The 15403-nt window shown below is 36.8% G+C and overlaps 1 protein-coding gene across 8 annotated transcripts in view; it reads right to left on the minus strand.

Annotated features, from left to right (window-relative positions):
- Positions 1-15403, minus strand: part of PDE11A (phosphodiesterase 11A) — a 411261-nt gene that overhangs the window by 249427 nt on the left and 146431 nt on the right. The gene's annotated exons all lie outside the window — the stretch shown is intronic.

The raw sequence follows: 15403 nt of genomic DNA on the forward strand, positions 1-15403 counted from the left end.
GGAAATAGCTAAGGAACTAGAATTAGAAGGTGGGGGTGCTGAAGATGTGACTGAATTGCTGCAATCTCAGCATAAAACTTGAATGGATGAGGAGTTGCTTCTTATGAATGAGTAGAGAACAGTGGTTTCTTGAGATGGAATCTACTGGTGAAGATGCTGTGAAGATTGTTGAAATGACAACAATTTAGATAGAATGTTACATAAACTTAGTTGATAAAGTAGCAGCAGGGTTTGAGAGCACTGACTCAAATTTTGAAAGAAGCTCTACCATGGGTAAAATGCTATCAAACAGCATCACATGCTACAGAGAGTTTGTGAAAGGAAGAGTCAACTGATGTGTCAAACTTCATTGTTGTCTTATTTTTAAAAATCGCCACAACCACCCCAACCTTCAGCAACCAGCACCCTGATTAGTCAGCAGCCATCAACATGGAGGCAAGACCCTCCACCAGAAAAAAGATTAGGACTTGCTGAAAGCTCACATGATAGTTAGCACTTTTTTAAACAATAAAGTATTTGTTAGTTAAGGTATGTACATTATTTTTTAAGACATAATGCTATTGCATATTTAACAGTCTACGGTATAGTATAAACATAACTTTTATATGCACCAAGAAACCAAAAAATTCATTTCGCTTGCTTTATGGCAGTATTTGCTTTATTGTGATGGTTTGGAACCAAACCCACAATATCTCCTAGGTTTACTTGTATTACCAGTGTCGGGTAGAAATCCAAAGAGGTGAGGGGAAAGTTTCCTATGGGGTTCATTGGTGATTCAGCAAGTTTCCTCCTTATGTATCTTAGAACAGTCTAACTAACAAGCTAGGAAGCTATCTTCAAAGCCAAAATGCTTTATTGCCCGCATCCACACTTTTCATTCTCCAGCCAGATTCAGTCTGTCAGCAGTATAGTTTCATTAATTGCTTTAGGTGTTGTTTCTTTTCATAGTTGAAATATTTATTTTAAGGGCTAAATTACATATACAGTAAGAAAAAAGAATAAAAATACAGGCTCAAAGAAAGCAGAAGGAGGTATTAATGAAAATAAAAGTTGAAAATAATAAATGAGAAAACAACCAGTAAAAATGATAAATTACTCCAGAAAGAGTTCTTGTAAGGAAAATCAATAAGACAAATAAATCACTGGCTAGTTTAATCAGAGGGAAAAAAACCCCACAAATGAACTAAAACAGAAGTGATCAAGAAAATATAATCACAGCCACAGAAAAAAAAAATTAAAGAATTATAACAGACTTCTTTGCACAACCCTAAGCTTATATTTTTGAAAATCTGATGGAAATTTGTGCATTTTAAGGAAAATATAAATTAATGAAGTTGAATCAATAAGAAAGAAAATTTAAGTAAACCTATCACCACAGAAATAAATAATGAGAGTTGTAATAGAATCATTCTCAGAAAAGGTGCCAGGTCTAAATGATTTCAGAGGCAAATTCTTTCAAAGCTTCAAAATCAAGGTAATTTCTATGTTATTCAAACTATACTCAAATCCAGAGAAAGATGGAAAACCTTCAAATATTTTTTGAAGGCACAATAATACTCACAGCACAGCCTAATAAAATAGTATAAAAATTAAGTCTAGAAAATAAGTCCCGTATGAAAACAGATGAGAAAGATCCTAAACAAAAACATTAGAAAATCAAATACATATATTTATACATGGGAAATTGAGTTTATCCAAATAATAAAAAATGGACATGACCAAGAACTTCTGTTCATTGAACTGGTGATTTAATATTGCAGAATCAATTATTCCAAACATTCATATTAACTTGTAAAGGAAAATATATGATCACAATATTCTAAAAAGTCATTTGATAAATCCACTACCTATTGGCTTAGAATTTTTTAATAAGCTAGGAGGATATTAAAAAGTATTTTAAAAATGGAGGAACATGTCATATTTCTAAATGAAAGGACCCAACATTAAAAAGAGATCAATTATCTTTCTAAATGACTCTATAAATTTTATTCTAGTGAAAAAAGAAATGATACATTTGGAATTTGAAAAAAAAAAAAGGTAATTCTAAAATTCAAATGAAATGTACAATACTAACCAGCATTAAAAGGAATATAGAAATAAGGAGTAAGTAAAGCTATGATGACCAAAATAGAGTAGTACTGGGGACATAATAATCACACAACATAATGGAAAAGAGGTCCAGAACCAGTATGTGTAACAAATTAGCATTGACAAAGGTGATTTCAAATCAGTGGGAAAATATGGTTTACAACAAGTCACACTGGGATAAATATTTCACCATTTGGAAAAAAGAAAACAACTAAAACTTAGAAAATCTTTTTTTAAAAATCCCAGAGAGATTAAAGATAGGCTAAAAAATAAAATTGCAAAATTTCCACCAAATGTGGAAATCATATGAGAGACCCTGGATTCGTAGGCAGATGAAAACATTTGTATCTCAAGACATTAATTGATACAAGGAGACAAATTGAACTGGGAAAAATGATTTGTAATGTTTATGATAATTGTGAATATTCTAAATAGGAATTCTCTCAAAAGAATCAGAAAAGAAAACATCATAAAAAGGATTTTAAAAACCTCAGAAACAGGGGTGCCTGGGTAGCTCAGTCAGTTAAGTGTCCAACTTTGGCTCAGGTCATGATCTCACAGTTCATGAGTTCAAGCCCTGTGTCTGGCTCTGTGCTGACAGCTCAGAGCCTGGAGCCTACTTCAGATTCTGTGTCTTCCTCTCTCTCTGCCCTTCCCCCACTCGTGTTCTCTCTTCTCTCTCTCTCTCTCTCTCTCTCTCAAAAATAATAAACATTAAAAAAAATTTTTTAACAGGAAACAACTAAAAAATATATGATAAATGTTTAGTATACCAACTATTAAATGAATATAAACTAAGATAACAATAATCATGTTTTTCCTAGTATAGCAACAAATTTGATACAATAATATTACAATTAAAGTTAATATCCAGGGCTAATAATAATGTGGGAAACAGGCATATCCTGAAGGAGATGAACTAGTGTAACATTTCTGAAGAACAGTTTTGCAAAATATAGCAAACACTTTTAAAAAGAACAGGCCCTTTGTGCTTACATTTCCATTCTTAGAAATTTATCCTAAAAGAAAAATCTGACAGGTTTACGCAAATGTGCTCATGTCTTAATCAGGAGAAAATTCACATTTTGTAAGACCTGAAACTTGCACATTTGGGAAGGGAGTTCTTTAATAAAAAAATGCAAAATTATGAAAACAAAATTAGTTATAAAATGAATATTTATTTAGAATGAGAAAAGCATAATATATTACAAATTTTTTAAAGTTGACAAATATCCCCCCAAAATAGCATAATGTTTATATCCATTTTTCTAAATTTTTGACAGCATGCTTTTTGATTGCTTCTGCATGTGATTACAATTTTTAATATTATTTTTCTATAGGCATACAGAAAAAACAGTTGTCTGCCCTAGCATGATCAATCAAAATTTGTTTTATATATCATTGATGGTTAAAATGCCTAATATAACTAATTCCACCGAGAGACATATTTCCTATTTGCAGTGCTAGTACAGGTTTGTGTCATACAAATGCATGAATTCTGGTCAATTCAATTTTGCATAATTCCCACCTAACAGTAATAAAAAAGAAAAAAAAGAAAGCCTGGTGTGTTTATCACTGTAGATGCTGCATTACTGAATATGCTCCTGACAGGAGAGAACTTCTGCTTTCACTAGGCATCTATGAAAACCAAACTTTATGTATCTGATGATTAAAATTTTCCATAGGCTAGCATCTGGCTCCATACATTTCACACTTTACTTCTCCTCCACTGGGCATACTTCTAAGGCCACATACTATAGAAAGAATTCATATTATCGTGTGTCCTCTGGCCTTGAACCTTTGTGTCAAGATGCTGAGCAAGCTGGGATAGTGGGTGAAAGAGTATTTAGGGAAGCCATTCTTATAACATAAGCCTAGCAACAACTTAACTCTTCACAAAAGGGATTGAAAACCATATAAATGTATCTTACTAAAATCAAACTAAATGCATCCTCAACTTGACTTCTTCTCTGGGTCCCAAAAATGTGGCCCCTCTAGCAACACTTGACAAATGGGTAAGTGTGGGAGATGCAGGAGAGAAGCATCAAAGGAAAAGACTTCAAAAGGGAAGGGCTGGAGAAGGTGCAAGGCCTTAGGACATGTTTACATAGATGAAGGCAGCTGTGGCTCGTAGCTGTGGCTGGTAAGGAACGGAAGCCTAGAGCCATTAACATTGTCCAAGGCCGGATCCTCCTTCATATGTGACCTTTCCTAGTGTTATAGAAACCAATTAACTCAAAATTCAACCTTGAAAAGCTAAACCATTAGATTGATTAACACACTTGCTTAGCTGACTTTATGCACATAGTCTTTAGCAATTATCCTAATAAAAAGAAGCTTCATTCTGGGGGGCCTCATTTTGACTGAGTATAAGGACCTTCACTTAACTGTACTTTGTTTGCGGACTCATCTTTTGCAACTCCAGCCATACTCCCTGCAACAAGTGAGTGTGACAGATAGGAAGTTGGAATGGAAAAAGAAAGTTGTCTCAAGTGAGCACTATGAAAATATTTTACATTTGCTACCCTTAGAAGACTTTGTTCCTTCTCATTTTCTTTTGCAATTTTTTTTTTTTTTTTCCATCTGACCCTTACTTATTATAGTTCCTTAAGACCTGATCCTGGGACTTCCTATCCCACTCACTTCTTTCTAGGAAATCTTATCTGCAACACCAGGTCAAATTACTATCTGCTTACCTATGACCTCCAAACTTGTACTTCTAATCCAGAATTTCCTTTGAGTCCTAGATCCAACTGCTAACTCAACATTTTCACTTAGATTATCTCAAAAACACGTCAAATGCCTTATCCAAGATAGAACTCACAACTGAGCACCCTTGACAACTTATTTCTTTTCAAGAGGAATGTGTCCTAGCAAAGCCACCACCTTACAAACAAGGGTTGAATACAAAAGCCTAGGAGTTTTGAATACAAAAACCCAACACATCACCAAGTCTTATTGATTTTACCTGTTAGTTCTCTCTCAACATTGTCTGTCTCCCTTCATCATCACATCACTTCCAACTCTCTCACCTGCACCCCAATCCAAGCTACCCTCATAGCACTTCAATGTCTTCCTACTGCCTAGAGGACCTGGCATTCAGACCCCTTCACAATCTGGCCCCAACATATTTTTTCTAGACTTATCTTCCATATTCCTTGTATGCTAGCCACAGTAGATGACTCATTCCTATGCATAATAAAGTTTTATACTGTGTCTCTTTCCATTATTATTCCCTCATTCTAGAATGCTCTTGCCCACTTTGTTCATGTGTTAAACTCTACTTATTTCACAAGACCCAGATCAGATATCATCTGGATGAAATCTTCCTGGACCTTTCCTTTTGCTCTACCATTTTCTGCCCCTCTTTCCAAACAATCAGTACTCCATCATGCTTTTATAGATCTTTGTAAATACCATTAGTACAGCACTTTTATACTGTAGTTCATTTGTACCAATATCTATAATGGATAGATTATGAATTACTTGAGTGCAGAGAAAATGGCTTACTCATCTTTGTGTCCTTCTGCCACTTGGCATAGGACCTAGATACAAGGTAGGACCTCAATGTATGTTTCCACAGCATATCTTCAAATCCTTCTGTTACAAATCAACAGGGTCCCAACTGATCTGGCATAAGCAGAAATAAGAAATGTATCTGCTCATGTAATAAAAAGTGCAGGGGTAAAACTAGTTCCAGCAGGTGCTGAAATAACCCTCAAATGAGGTCATAAAATGCTGTCCCTACTCACCTCTTATCTCTGTTCTCCTTCATGTGGGCTTTATTTTTAAGCACCATAGTAACTCTAGACCATTATTCAAGATGAAATTTGAGCAGTATAGTGATAGTGTCTTTTCCCTGACAGCTTGCCCAAAAATGCTGAGCCTGGCCCTCGTTTACCAAATTGGATTATGTGATCATCACTGAACCAATCCTGGAGGCCAAAGAAAACTAATCATCTCATAGGTGAGATCTGAGCCATATGCCCATCACTGAGCTTGGTGTGGAAACAAAGACTAAGAATAGGGTAGCTCTCTAGGGGAAAATCAAGGCCCTGCTACCAAGACGTTGAGGGCTCAAAATAAGTGTACACAAGTAGTTTATAAAATTCTTGGGAAAATTATCATTAACCTTTCTTTCAGACAGAATTCTCAGTGCTACATCATTTATTTGAAATTTCATAAAATTTGAAATCTATCCTTAAAAATATTTCTAGGTTCTTAAGAGCATTACGTTGATGTTTTTGAACATCTGGCATAATACCTAGCATAGCATATATGTTATGTGCTAGGACATGTATGTTAAAAAATAAAAGAATGACTTAATAAATACACAGTCTGTAGAAGAATGTATATAATATATAGAAAATGTCATACACAAATGCATACATTAACCAGGACAAGAAATAGAGATCTACTTTACCCTAAAGTATAATTCATTATTTCACAAGTGACCAAATAAAACACCCCCCCTTCTTTTTCTTTTCTCTTCCTTTGAAAGAAAAGTTCAGAAAATGGGCCATTGGTTTAAATTCTTGTCTTTGGTCACTGAAATCAACTGTTACAAGATCATGTATGAACCCAAATTGTATTTTGGATTTATATCTATATGTTAAGGCATCCATGACAACAATCAAATCAGAGTCTTGTTCAGGCACATACTACAGAAATGCTAACTACCAAGTAGAGTTCTGCCTGAGCTAAAAGCAATAATGCTATTTGTTTTGGTCTTAAAGCACAGAAATATATTTCCTTATAAATATATCTAGCAGACCTACTCTACCAAGTAAGATTGATTTCGTGACTGCTCTAATCGTTACTCATTGACCATGAGAGCCAGATGTGGCTGTCAGCTCAAGGAATTTATAAGATCCAATGTCAAATCCACAGAGAGTGAACCCCTTCATGTCAGTCAATATTTTATTCATTTTGCTATTCCTCTGAAACAGGGCACAAAGTATGACACAAAATTTTCTCAAAAAATAATTCATGAATTGATGCAAGCATATATACACACACATATATATGTTTCTTTATGGTTTAATGTGTTTTTTCATTTCAATCTACTGTCAAGCTTCCTTTTAGATACATTTCTTTATCAAGAGAGGCTGGAACGCCATTCTTCTCATGATATACAACAAGCAGGAAGCTTGGGTGGGGGGGTGGAAATGTGTTGGAAGGGATGAAGAACCAACTTTTAGATCATACCAGCTTTTCTTGCTTTGAGAAAGAATAGGGGGACAGCAAAAATTCTTTTTTTCCCCCAATTTTTAAGTTTTTAGTTAACATATAGTATAATATTGGTTTCAGTATAGTATAATATTGGTTAATGATTCATCACTTACATATAATACCCAGGGCTCATTACAACAAGTGCCCTCCTTAATGCCCATCACCCATTTAGTGCATTCCCCCCGCCCCACTTCCCTCCATCAACCCTCAGTCTGTTCTCTGTATTTAAGAGTCTCTTATGGGGGCGCCTGGGTGGCGCAGTTGGTTAAGCGTCCGACTTCAGCCAGGTCACGATCTCGCGGTCCGTGAGTTCGAGCCCCGCGTCAGGCTCTGGGCTGATGGCTCGGAGCCTGGAGCCTGTTTCCGATTCTGTGTCTCCCTCTCTCTCTGCCCCTCCCCCGTTCATGCTCTGTCTCTCTCTGTCCCAAAAATTAAAAAAAAAAAAAAAAACAAACAAAAAAAACGTTGAAAGAGTCTCTTATGGTTTGCTTCTCTCTCTCTCTCTCTCTCTCTCTCTCTCTTTTTCTTTCCCCCTTCCCAATATGTTCATCTGTTTTGTTTCCTAAATTCCACCTATGAGTGAAATGACAGAACAGCAAAAATTCTTTCTAAGTCTCTATCAATTTACAAAGTTAATGAAGATAATAGAAACCAAAACAAACAAATCATCTCTATCACTGGAAGCACTATTTGTGTGAATCATATGTTACGTAGCACTAATTTCATTTTGCCTACGTATTGAACACAGCATTAATAAATAGCTTCAAGCTAACTTCAGAGTATCTTTTTCATTTTCTAAGGGAAAAAAAAGAATGCTTGATTTATCACCTGTACTTCTACTAAATATTTTTTAAAAGTTAAAAGGAACTCAAACATTCTTTTCTTCTTGGTTTCATGACACTTTAGGGAAAAGTTTGAAGCAAAATATTAGCTTCATATTTTCTTGTTAGAAACCCTCTTACGGTCTAAGAAGTAAACTGTATATCTAAGAGAATCAATTTAAGGCTTCGGTAAGAGCAACATTTTGATTCACTGATATATAATTTAATATCTCCTCAGTGTTTGCATTGTAATTTTAATGACTACAACCCCAACAAGCAAGTAGGAAATTAAGGTACTGAGAGTGAACAACTTTAGGCAGTAAAGTGTGGTGCCCACGAAATAGGAGACACACCAAGTTCCAGTTTTTGATGTCTGAGCAGTTTGAAGAAGAGTAGTGGCTCTCAGAAATATTCCAAAAGAGAGCTGACAATTTTGAAGTATTCTATCGCTTCTTATCGATTTTTCTAAGTCCATGATGTAGTGGGGACAACATCTTATTCATTATTTATCAGTTCTCCTTTAGAGTTTTTTCCTCTACTCAGTCTACCCATCCTCACATATGTTTGGACCTTTCTACTCAGAACTCCTGCCCACTATGAGGACATATAGGGCTGGAACCTTTTGGTAGCTTTTTTACTCCAAGTCTCCAAGTCCTAATCAACTTTCACCTGTATCACCAGGAAAATCTCTTCATGGATTCATGTCTCTCCACTGACATTTCCCCCCTCTCTGCCAACATTTATTCTCCGGATCTGATCGTGTACTCTCCTGCTTCAATGACCTCAGTGGCACCTAATGCCACCAGGTCCAGGTGCTCCTGGCCATTAGCAGTCTGGCCCCAACATTTACATATCCCACTCCAATCTTCTACTGGCCCCGATCCACACCTATGAAATATAAAGCCAGACAATATCTCCCTTCCTGTTAATTATCTTTAAAAAGGCATTGACACGATAGCTAATGGAACTTTTCAGGCCATCCTTTGCATTTGAAACGTTTTTCTTTCTTGGTTATTTATATTCATATTAGAAAATTTTGCCTTCATGCATAACCTGTCACTTCTGACACTTAAGTCAAATTAGCAAATATTTCTTAAATACCTAATCTTCAGCAATGATTTTTTTTTCTATGAAAATGTGAAGAGGATGAAAATGTGCCTCTTAACCATTGAGATTATGGATGAGAACAAGATCCTCCAGAGTACCACCAGACTGTTGGTTCACACTGTCAAAGGTGAAATTGCTCTACAGGTGGCTAGTAAGTAATAAAAGCATTGAGGGACACCTGGTTGGTTCAGTTAGTAGAGCATGCAACTCTTGATCTTGGGGTTGTAAATTCAAGCTCCACGTTGGGTATAGAGATTACTTAAAAATAAAATCTTAAAAAAAAATTGAAAGTTACATGTTTAGACAGAGGAGTTCTAGAAAAACACATTTTCCATATTCTAGTAAGTCCTTTGCTGATAATATATCAGATTAATGATAAAAATGGAACAATAAAATAACTATTTCAGTATCTCAATCTTTGCATTAGTCTCTTCACCTTTGAAAGAGAAATACTAATAGTAACTAATTTCTTAAATTAAAGGAATAACTTAAAGCTCTGGAGTTATGATTTAAAATGCTATAATACCAGGTTCATCATATATTATTATGGTGGGTTTTAAAAGAATATAAGAACTCTTACCATATGATCCAGCAATTACACTCCTTGGTATCTGCTCAGATTAAATGAAAACATGTCCACACAAAAAAACCTTAACATGGATGTTTATGGCAGCTTTATTTGTAACCGCCAAAACTCAGAAGCAATCAAGATGCACTTCAAAAAGTGAATGGATAAGCAAACTGTGGTACATTCAGACAATGGAATATTATTTAGTGATAAAAAGAAATGAGCTATCAGGCCATGAAAAGACATGGAGGAACTTTTACATGCATATTGCTAGGTAAAAGTAGCCATTCTGAAAGGCCATTTATTGTACGATTTCAACTACATAGCATTCTAGAAAAGGTGAAATTATGGGGACAGTAAAAAGATCATGGTTGCCAGGGGTTGGGAGAGGAAGGGATGGACAGGTGGAGCACAGGGGATTTTCAGGGCAGCAAAACTATTGTGTATAATACTACAGCGGTGGAAACATGCCATTGTACATTTGTCAAAATCCATAGAATGCATGACACCAAGAGTGAAACCTAAGGTAAACCATAGACTCTACATGAAATGATGTGCCATTTTATGTTTACCAGTTGTAACAAATGTAACATTCCAGTGCCAAGTGTTGATAATGGGGATAATGCATGTGTGGGGATAGGAGGATATGGGAACTCCTTGTACTTTCCACTTGGTTTTGCTGTGAACAGAAAACTGCTCTAAAAACTAAAGTTGACTAATTTTTTAAAAGAACATTAAGATAGAGGAGATACCATTTAGTAAATCTCATCTAATGAACACTTACAAAGCTACATGACAATCACTTGACAGAATGTCGAGATTTTATTTTCTGTGATTCTAAGAATAAATTGTAGAAAATTATAATATAGGTTCAATACCTTCAGTTCCTGTATAAGTTCTTATCCTGACTAAAACCAAAGAATTAACTTTGTTCAAATAACAGAATAATCTAGAAATAATTTTGAAGTTATGTTTTCAACTTTTTTGTTTCTCAAAATAAAGGCATTTGAGAGCATTGAAAACCTAAGCTGTCTTCCTTTAGGTCAATGTGGAGGGATGAATAAAAAAAAAAAAAATAGCCTAGAGCAAAAGGAAATCTTTTTTTTCTTCAGGACACTTGCTGGCGTTTTCAAGGAAATCTGCTGAAGATGGGGAAGACTAAGGTGACCCAACTGCTCTTAGTGTCACCAACCTGGGTTCTCATGGCCATCGTCTTCTCCATTCTCTCCCCAAGAGCAGTGGCCCCGGACCACACGTCTCAGCTCCCTATCTTGCTTTCCTGCTCACCCTCCATGAGGACTGCATACTCTCTGCGGTTTGGAGACCATATGTGAAGAGACCATTCTTTAGTTCACTGAGACTCTTGATTTGCTGGACAAGATGTTCAGGAACACTGATTAGAGGTCAGTAAGGTCAAAACAAAATGGATATTTAGTAACTACATTAACCTTGAGAACTGAAGACTGCTATACTTTAAATAACCTTATCTTAAAGTTGTATTTCAAAGATGGCATCAGTATTTTAAAGCCTGCTAGGATGAACTTGAAGCTTCATTTGTTCAAGGACAAGACTCTTGTTTCAGTTCATAATTCCTATGAGCAGCTTCTGTGGCATGCTTTCTCTTTAATTTAACATACATATGCTTGATGTTCTTGGGTTTCTTTTACATTTAATCTCAAATTACTTCAAAAGGTTGTACGTGGGTGGATATGGGGGTGTTGGGAGAGACAGTTAATTCTGTAGTTGAATAAATTCCGTTTAGAATTGCATAAAGCTTCCCCGCATCTCCCATCAAACTCTCAGCACAGAAATCACAGTGTAATGTGTTCCTTTTCCTCCAGCCTGCTTTTATGTAGGAATCTAAAGACAGCAATAAGATTTGTAAATAGATAATTGCTATATGAACAATAATCCCACTTTTGTACAAGTTATTTACTTAAAAAACCAAAGTTCTAGGATAAATATGATTATAATAAACAAAATAGACTCCCTGATAAGAAACAGGAATGAATCACCATTTACAAGTTTGATGGAATAAGAGTGGGCTGTTCACTTTGTCAGTCGATGTATGTGGCTTGGCAGTTAATACTTTAGATTTCTCTTTGCTCAATTTGAAGCTTATTCTTTGAGGTTTAAATCGATCAATTAATTATGTGCAATTCAATAGCTATCTCACAAAATTATTATATATTTGTGCTGCTAGTCATAAAATGACTAGTGTTTCTGAAGCTAATTTTTCTGATAAATTTGAGATGTATTAGAGGCAAATTTACTGTTTAAACAAGCTCCTCAGTGCATGCAGTAGACAAATCACATGTGCTTCTAGAGTGAAAAGTTTGCATCCAAGCAGGAGGGCAAGCTTGTATTAGCAGCTGCACAATGCCTACCTTACAGGTAATCAGCAGCCATATCCAGTAGCTGGGTGAGTAGTCAATGAACTAAAACCAGATCAGGAAAGACAAAAAGCAGGCATGAGCCCCAGTATCTGTCCTAGGGAAGCCCAGGTCAAAGGCAGAAGCACCAATCAAGTTAAAAGTAGAATACTGAATAACTACCAAACTCTGGGGTCCAACCCTTTCTCTACCTGGAAATGAGATGCAAAGAAGAGTAGAAAGGGTAGGAAATCTCATTCCACAAGTATTCATAGGGAAGCTTCTACAGGCACATCGACCAATACAAAGCCCAGAATCACTTTGGGAAGACTGAATAAAACACAAACATTGGTCCCTCTGATTACTTGACCTAAATCCTAAGGAGGATCCATGAACCAATGGGGACCTTGTAAGGATCCACAGAGGGCTGGATTCTTAATTGGTCCATGAAACTTAACTGAAAAAGTTCCAGAACTTGAACATCAAAGAGAGCCCTGCACTGTGGCTTCTTAGCAGGGCTTATCTCCCTGTGGGACTCATAGTCAGCCATGGGCTAATCCCCTGACTCCCATGCTCTTCACCATCAGGAACACCTTTAGTTATTTTTTCTGATGATGGGCACCATCTGCTAAAATCTTCATCTTTCTCTAAAATTGCTATTATTAATAAAACTTTGTTTCTCATTGTCTTATTCATCACACATACATATTTAAGAGCAAATCAGGTCTTCTGATAAGAATATTGATGAAATTCCCACCAAAAGACATTTTAAAATCTTGTTTTGTTTAATCTGTGTAGACTTCTGGTTAATTAAGCATGTTGTCTCTGTGAGTCTTTCTGTATTATTTAAATTATTCATGGATTCTGCTTCTTACCAACCACTTCCCACTGCCCCAACTCTTACAACCACTACTTACTTCTTAGACAGCTAGAGGTCAGGAGTCCCTATTGTTGGCAATCATAGGCTAGAACAGCTACAAATGTGCTCAGATTCAGAACACCAGAGTAGCTCGGATGTAGTGAATGAATGGTGTTGTGAGGCACTGTTTTACTATATTGATCTAGGTATGATATTTTCGACGTAATGCTTTTGCTTTTGGTATCACCAAAATGGATCACTTCGAACTGGCATCTGAGCCCATGGCAAGTACACAGTTGCATGTGTCCACAGGCATAGCACAACAAATCAACAGACAGCACCCAAGAGATCTCCTGAGCCAACTGCTCCTCCCCTCTTTCCACATTCAAGGCAGGGCCCCTCTCTCATCCCCTACCAGCCTGAGGCCAGGTCCTCAGACCCCCAGAAGAAGGGGCAACCAGAGGCAGATCTGTTGTGGGGTGGGGTGGCGGGAGGGGGTGGGGCGCTGTTCAGGGGCATGCTGATGGAATGAGCTGGAGATGTAAAGCCAGAAGATCTGGGTTTGAGTTCCGGCCCTGAGCATAACACTTACCAGAAATGTGACATTTAGTAAGACTATTAACGTCGGCTTAGTGGAGTAATAAGTATCTCAGTCCCACCTCCCTAATCTCAAGCAGGTGTCAAAAAGACCAAAATGCCTAATTAGCTATCAATCTTCTCCATTTTGTGTCTTGGAATGTAAAATACTTGTCCATATGTTGTCTTACCTTTATATAATTTTCTTTTATTTTCTCCTAGCACGCTTTGGGCAATTCAGTTTCTTCTGTAGATATCCATGTATGGATCTTAACCTACTATCATAGGAAACCACAGAATAAAGATGGATGGGGTGTCATTTGAGGAGTGTGAGGTTTTGACAGAAAAAAAGGCAAGTGCACATTTTCTTAGGCAGATTGAAGTTTGAAAAATATTAGTGAGTCTCAAGCCATAATAAAGAATATTCTTTTACCGGTTGTTTTTCCCTTGCTCTTCCAGAACATACTGTTAATGTTTTCTAAGGCTGGTCTATTTTGAGCTTGGTTGTATTTTGGCATTTGTGTGACAATGTCAGAGCCACAGCCTGTCATTTCACATTCTGCTAGTGACACTTGGATCTGTTTTTTGTTAAGTTTCTAGAAAAAAAACTGTCGCTCTACCTCCGTGGTTTGAAGCCAGGAGCAGAAAGCCATCCACGTGCCCTTGGTGCAACCTAAACAAAGCATTTTGTAACTCACTCCTTACTCATTTCTCTACTGCTCACAGATCTCCCCTACTGTGGAAACATGCTGACAAGAACATGTTCCCAAAGTTGTTCCATCTCAAGTGCCCTCTCAGGGGTTAGGGAATATTTGAAAAGTGACTTGGATTGGAAATTTATTTATTTATTTATTTTTATTTTTATTTTCTCCAATATATGAAGTTTATTGTCAAATTGGTTTCCATACAACACCCAGTGCTCATCCCAAAAGGTGCCCTCCTCAATACCCATCACCCACCCTTTCCTCCCTCCCACCCCCCATCAACCCTCAGTTTGTTCTCAGTTTTTAACAGTCTCTTATGCTTTGGCTCTCTTCCACTCTAACCTCTTTTTTTTTTTTCCTTCCCCTCCCCCATGGGTTTCTGTTAAGTTTCTCAGGATCCACATAAGAGTGAAACCATATGGTATCTGTCTTTCTCTGTATGGCTTATTTCACTTAGCATCACACTCTCCAGTTCCATCCATGTTGCTACAAAGGGCCATATTTCATTCTTTCTCATTGCCACATAGTACTCCATTGTGTATATAAACCACAATTTCTTTATCCATTCATCAGTTGATGGACATTTAGGCTCTTTGCATAATTCGGCTATTGTTGAGAGTGTTGCTATAAACATTGGGGTACAAGTGCCCCTATGCATCAGTACTCCTGTGTCCCTTGGGTAAATTCCTAGCAGTGTTGGAAATTTATTTATTTATGCCCAGGGTTTTGAAATTAAGGAATACCTTTATTAGACTGTTTTGTATTTTGAACACCTCTCTGATATTCCTAGGAGCTGCAACTTTCTGAGAGTTTGGACTTCTGGAGGGACTGTTAGCGCTAATTTTCATGTCCCTAAAATACTTGTGAGGCATCTCTTTACACATTTCTACAGAGGGAAGTGGTGAATGCCTTCACAGTACTCTAATTGGAGTGAACGTACATCACAGGTGGCCTGGGAGATCTGGCTTATGCCTGTGGACCCATTTCCTTTGATTTGCAGAAGTGTCCCAATTTGGATGATAAGTTATACGGTCACCCTACCTCTTATGCACTTGGTTATAGAAGTCAACCCTGAG

The sequence above is a fragment of the Panthera tigris genome, chromosome C1 (genome assembly GCF_018350195.1).
Source record: "Panthera tigris isolate Pti1 chromosome C1, P.tigris_Pti1_mat1.1, whole genome shotgun sequence".
NCBI classification, from domain to species: domain Eukaryota; kingdom Metazoa; phylum Chordata; class Mammalia; order Carnivora; family Felidae; genus Panthera; species Panthera tigris.